Source organism: Pteropus vampyrus, unplaced genomic scaffold (genome assembly GCF_000151845.1).
Source record: "Pteropus vampyrus isolate Shadow unplaced genomic scaffold, Pvam_2.0 Scaffold214, whole genome shotgun sequence".
Taxonomy (NCBI): domain Eukaryota; kingdom Metazoa; phylum Chordata; class Mammalia; order Chiroptera; family Pteropodidae; genus Pteropus; species Pteropus vampyrus.
Window position 1 is genome coordinate 102,968 of NW_011888995.1, and position 7,026 is coordinate 109,993.

Genomic DNA, 7,026 nt, shown 5'->3' on the forward strand with positions numbered 1-7,026 from the left:
CGCGTGCAGAAAGGTTGCTGTATCGCGTGTGCACAGCTCCGCGGGTTTTCATAAAGTGAGCACACACACACAGCAGTAAAAACAGTCATCTTCAACGGGGGGGATCCTGGTCCCTGTCCCCGGGGCCACTGGCAATGTCTGGAGATGTTTTGGGTTGTCACAGCCGGAGGAGGAGGTGTTCGTCGCTGGCATCCAGGGGTGGAGCTAGGGGACGGAGCCTCACACAGAGAAAGAGGGCTCAGCCCCGTGCACCGGCTCTGGAACTTGACCCGAACCACAGAAGGTCCCGTCCCCACCCCCTCCAGACTCCTAGTGTTCCCCCCCGTGCCCCCAAAAGGCAGCCGCTTGACTCACTCTTACATCAACGTAGCCTGTTTTTTGACCCTTATGTAAATAGGACCGTGTGGCATGTTCTCTTTCACGTCTGGCTTCTTTTGTCCAAAATCCAGTGTGCGACATTAATTCACGTTGCTGCCTGTCGCCGCGGTTCGCGTGCTGCCTCGTCCTGCAGTGTTCAATGACATGAACGCACCATAATGTATCTCTCCACTTCTCAGCCGATTTGCTGCTGCGAACAGTCTCATCCGTGTCCTCCGGTGCCCATCGATGCGTGCCTTTCCGTTAGGGACGCATGCAGGAGTGCGGTGTCGGGGTCACAGGATATGAGACTGCCAACTGTTCCTGCGAAGCGGTGGTCGATCTGCCCGCTGGCCCGCAGCGGGCGAGCGCCCAGGTGTGCTGGGCCTCGGCCACGTTGTGGTACCTCGCTCTGGTGCCAGTCGGCACTGCCCCACATGGCAACGACGCTGAGCACCGTGAGACAGGCTCTCGGCCACTTAAATAACCCCTTTGGGGCGGGACCTCTGCACATCCTTGGCCTTTTAAAAATGGGATTGTTTGGTTTTTCTTATCGATTTGTGAGAACTCTGGAGAGTCGTCTTTTGTTGGATGCACTTAATGGTAAGAATTTCTTCCGGGCCGTGCTCTGCCTTTCTAAGCTCTTGGTAATAATGTCTTCGGGCCACATGAAATTTCTCAATACCAATGAAAATGAATTTACCTGTCTTTCATGGTTAGAACGTTCTGTACCCCGTTCAAGTAATCATCGCTAACCCAGCCTCTTGTGGCTTCTTCTGGAAGCTTGACCGCTTTGGCTGTCCGCATGTAGCTCTGTGATCCATTCGCGTTAATTCTGTGGATGGCGTGAGGGAGGGGTAAGGCCTCACGTATTCCCCACACCTTCATTCATGGCCCAGTAAATCATGGCAACGCTTATTATAAATCAGGTGACTGCGTATGTATCAGTCTGTTTCTGGCTCTGTTATGTTCCCTCGCTTGATTTGTTCATTTTTGTGTCCGCGCTGCACTGTTTTCATTACGATCATGCTCCACCCTCTAATTCTGTCTTTTTCAACATTGTCCTGGCTCCTCTAGGCCCCCTGCGTTTTCATATAAACGGAAAAGTCGAGGCGTCATAGTGTGCCCCCGTATGGATTCTCAGCAAAGGGGCCAGATAATTTGGCAGCGGAACGGTTAATAATTTTAACAAATGGTGCTGGAGAACTTCATGCCGATGTGGGAAGGGTATGAACCGCAACCTTTACCGCACATCACGCACAAAAATGAACTCAGAACGTGTGGTGGACCTAACGTAAAAGCTAGAACTTCCAAGAGAGAGACTCTTTGCCATCTTGGAGTCTGCGAAGCTTTATTAGGATGTAAAAAGCATGAATCATAAAAGAATAAAATTCATAAATTGGATTTCATCAAAATTGAAAACTTCTGCTCTTTGAAAGATATCATAAAGAAAATAAAAATGCAAGCCATGGACCGGGAGAAAAATATCAGTATGTATACACCTGACAAAGGGTTGTACCCAGCATATCCTGAATGTAATATAACACAATGTATACATGTATCTATTGTGCGTATGTACATTCTTATAATCAGTAATAAGAAAACAATCCAGTTTAAAAATGGGAAAAGACCCGATTGGACACTTGACAATAGGAGGTACACGAATGGCTAAAGAGGATCTGAAAAGATATTCAGCACAACCAGTCATCAATGTCAGTTGAAACCACAATGCGATACCACGACACACTTACTACAGCCAAAACTGGAAGCACTGGCAATACCAAATGCAGACAAGACGGTGGAACATTGGCACGCTCACGCATCGGTGGCGGGAAAGCACATTGTCCAGCCACTTTGGAGAACATTTCGATGTTTCTTTTCAAGTTCAACAGACGTTTTCTATGTGGCCAATCCGCTCTTCGCTGTCTACCAGGGAGAAATGAAGATGCATGACCACACAGAGACGTGTGTGCGCGTGACCACACAGAGAGAGACGTGTGTAGGCATGCGCACGGTGGCATTATTCACAGCAGAGCCGAACCGGGAAGAATCCAAATGTTCACCCGCCAGCGAATGGACGCACGAATTTCGGGATATTCAATGAACGAATAACATTTGCCGGAAAAAGGAGCGCACTGCCGATTTCTGCAGCGACATGTGCGAATTTAAAAAAAACTTGATGTTGACCAAAAGAAGCCAGACACGAGATTGTACATGCTGTAGAATTTTATTTAAATGAAATAAAAGTTTTGGGGCGGGGCGATCCCCAAACTCCCGGCTTGGCAGTGACCGTGTGGGTGCAGGTCTTTACGACTGACTGAACACAGAACGGGTGCATTTTAGAGTGTGAAAATTAGATGTTAATAAGATCGATTTAAAAAAAGGAAAGGGAAGGAAGTCTAGGTCAATAAAAAGCGGCATGCTAATTTCCCCACCAAAAAAACAGAGAGCCTGCTGGGGTTTTATCTGGGGCTATGTTGAATCTGCAGATCAATTTAACCGAGTCTTCCTATCCATGAACATGGTGTAGCTCTCATATAATTTCTCTTAATAACGTTTCATAGTTTCCAGTGTCTTGTACTTCCGTCATTAAGTCTATTTCCATGTGCCGTATGTTTCCGATGCTGTAATCTAAAAATAATTTCTACTTCTATTTGTTTGTTGCCAGTACAGAAATATAATTCATTTTTATAGATTGACAGCATACCCGAAAATCTGGCCCAGATCCCTATGGATTCTAATATTTCGTAGATTCTTTTGGATTGCCTATGTAATCTTCAGACAGTGACAGGTTCCCCCTCCCCTGCTAATGTTCACAAACTGGATTTCCTCTCGCCATGGTGTCCCAGCACAGACCCCAGAGCCATGTGGGATAACAGTGCTGTCTTGGCAGCCACGCTTGATCGGATTAAGGAAATTCCTTTTCACTCCTAGTTTATTTACTGAGGTGTTTTCAAAAATCCATGAACAGCTCTTGATTCTAGCAAATGCTTTCTCCGCCTCTATTGAGATGATCGTATTGTTTTCCTGCTTTATTCAGTGAATGAGGTAACGTACACCAACCCACTTTTGCATGTTAAATCAACCTTGCTCTCCTACCGTAAACCTCCTCGGCTGTAGTTTATTGTCCTTTTTATGTACTGCTAGACCCAATTTGCAAATACTTTCTTTGGAATTTTTGCATCAGTGTTTGTAAATGAGCTTAGCCTGCCGTTTTTACCTATCTTGCAATTTCCTTGTGAGTTTTTGGTGTTAGTGGAGTGATCCGCTCCCTCTGATTTTCCTACGACTTTCTTGGTCTTGGTGCTGAAAGTCCCCACCCCCTGGAACCCTCTCAGTTCCCGGCAAATGGGGACCCCCCGCGCCAGCATCATTCCGGCCTCTGTATGAGCTAGGAAGCATTTCCTCTTTCCCTGTTCTATGGGTTTTTGTAAGATTGATATGATTTCTCTTTTAAATGTTTGAAACGATTTGCTAGTGAAGTCATCTGGGCCTAGAATTTTCTTTTTTCAGAGGTTTTAAATTACGGATTTAATTTATTTAACAGATATAAGAATATTCTCACGTTCTCCATTTTATCAAATTGTTTTGCAAAGAATTTGACCATTTTATCTAAGGTGTTGAATTTCCTGGCGTAGAGTTGCCGTTACATACTTTTCTATGTAGAGGTCTTGCAGTATTTACTAGATTATTCTTGGGTGTTGGACCATTTTTGATGCCGCTGTAAATTACATATTTTTAAAATTTTATGTTTCTATTCTTTGTTGCTGGTGAATTCAAATACTATTGATTTTACATTGAACTTATACCCCAAAGTCTCCCTCAACTTACTTATCACTTCTAATGATTTATCTTTAGAATTCTGAAGATATTCTATACCTAATTATAATCATGTCTATGAATGGCAGTTTTATTTATTTATTACCAATACATATTTTTTCTTTTAAAGTTTTTTTTCTTTCTTTCTTTCTTTTTTTTTTCTTTTCTTCTATTTTAGTTTTTATTTTTTTTCTCTTATTTTTTCTTCTTTGTTTCTTCTTCTTGTTTGGTCTCATTGCACTGGCTTTGACTCCATGTATTGATCAGACATAATATATCTCTCCTTGTATTGTTCTCCATTTCAGAGGAAAAAGTTTTAATAGTTCACCTTTAAATTTAAGTTAATTATGTTCTAAAACATCTTTTTTCTTTGAGGATTCAAAGGGTGAAATAATTACATAATCAAATGAATTCTATATTTTAAATTTCAAAATCTGAAAATAGACAAAGCTTGTTACCCAGAGGGGAAAAATAGATTTGGGGTCTAAAATGTAGGATCTGCTGAGATATATTTTTCTCTTCTAAATAATAAACTACTTTTTGAGCAATTGTGCTCATAACATATTAAAATGTAAATTTCTCTCTCGCTCTTTCTTAAAAATCTTAATTGCGTAAGTCGGGAAATGCTCGTCCAGCTTAATCTCTTTTCTTAGCTTTATGAGTTGTCTTCTGAGGCCAACAGGGAAAATACTAAAGCTTCTGATTGGCAGTTTCTCCCATGACCGACCCTCAAGCCTCCCTTCACTTGCTAAGGGATCCCGGTGGGGACGCACGCGCACACCCCGCCCGGACCTCTGAGCAGGATGTGCTCCCCAAACCCCCAAACCACAGCCACCTAAGACACCGGCTCTGGCTCAGTGAATATCAGCCCAAGGTCAGCCAATTTCTACTTCGGAGGAGTTTTGTTTGGAGCTCAATGGAATTGATTGTAGGCAAACTTTCTGAGAGGCGACTTTATGGTGGTGGAAGTTCAGTCTTTCTCACGGGTCCCATCCCCCAAGCTGGCCCCCACCTCTGACCTCCTCTGACACACAAGCCAACGTGTCAGCACGTGTTAACGCATGTTAATGTGACCTCGTGATTGTTTTTATTTTCCTGCCTGTCTGCACGGTGTGGTAGGTCCGCCTCGGTTTACGATCAGCTCATCCGCGCACACGGAGCCCCATTGCACACTCACCGCTGTGCCAGGCACCGTGAGGATCCCTCTGGACAATCTCCCTTAAGAGCCACACTCCGGGTGGGAGCACGACCTGCCACTCAGGAAAAAGCAGAGAGATTAAGTTCTGAGTGTCCCGTCACTGTCTTCGGGGGCGAGCATTTGTTCAGGGGGTGGAGAGAGTACTCAGGAAAGGTGCACGAGCTTGAAGGATCATCTGTGTCAAAGCCCAGGATGTTGACAAATGCTGAGCAGGTGCTGGCAGGCGGGAAGACGCGGCTGAATCAAACCGTGACTGGCTAAATGTGTCTCTTTGGCTACTGTTGCCATCAGCAGATTGGCCAGCTCCATCTTCAAAACAACCCCAAACCGAGCCCTCGATCTTCCCCTGCACCACAAGCACCTTGGCCCGGTCGCGGCCATGGTGGTGGCAGTTTCCGGGAGCCTTGCCCCCCGGGGTTTTGGGGCCCCTGGCCCCGCCCCTGCACACGCTGCACACCGCAGACCCCGACGTGGCCCCTCGCGGCTGCTCCATGGTCCTCCATCACACAGAAATCAAACCAGAGTCCCGCCCCTGGCCTGGCCCCCATGATCCGCCCGGTCGCCTCTCCAGGCACACGGGCTTTCTCAGGGTTCCCCACACACCCCAGCTCATCTTGTCTGGGTCTTCGGCATTAATGGGACCCTGGTCGGAACAACCTCCCCTCAGCCCACAGGACCCGCTCCATCCCATGATCACGGTCTCCCCTGAAACATCACTTCTCCCTAGAGGCCTTCCTCCCTCCCGTGGCCCATCAGTCTCCCGGCCTCTCCCAGCCTCAGCCCCTCCTAAGCATTTGTCACCACCTGAGGCCACAGGTGAATGCTCTGATCCCTCCGCCATCTGCTCTGAGTCTAGATGCCTGGCTCACGGCAGATGGCCCATAAATATTTGCTGAATAAACAAATGCACGATTCGCACCGACTGGCCTGCCAAAGGGGCTCTTGTTCCCCTGGCACACAGGGGACAGGGCTGTGTTCTCGGGGTGAGCTGTGTGGCGTGCAGAAACCCCCAGGGACAAAGAGGCCCCTGCAGGACGAAGCGTGCGGTGTCTCTGTGGAGCCCCGGCTGTGGGGACACGGCAGGGTCCCTCCCCGTCACTCGTCGTCAGAGCAGCTGCCATCTAAGCTTGGGCTCAGGCACACCAGGGGGACAGAAACCCCCACCAAAGCGTTTTACCTGCCCTTTGGCGCTTTTGCTCAGCACTGGGTGGGACCTGCCTGCTCGTGCCTGTGTGTCAAAGCCTCTCTCACGTGACGTTTCGGCAAAAGTTTGCTTACCTCGCTCGCTGATTAAAGGAAGCCGCATTTTCCCTCCCATCCCGCCAACGGCTACCCGATAGCCACACGCAGGTTGGGTTACACGGGCGCCCGTGATCACGGCGCTCACGACTGGGTCGACCAGGCTGGGTGACCTGGTGGAAACGTTTCCGATTGGCAGCCTGCTCACCTCCATGCTCGCTTTTATGATGAAAAGGAGAATTCTTTCTGCTTTTAACGATGGCGGCTCCAGAAATGGTAAGCAGGGCGGGCGGGGGGAGGGAAGACACTTGTCGTAGGTGACGTCTCATCGTTTCTCGAGGTCGCGAAACCTGTGACGATGGCCCGTTGGGGAAGGGACCTCCTCGCCAGGGTTCAGTGTTTTGAGAGCGTTT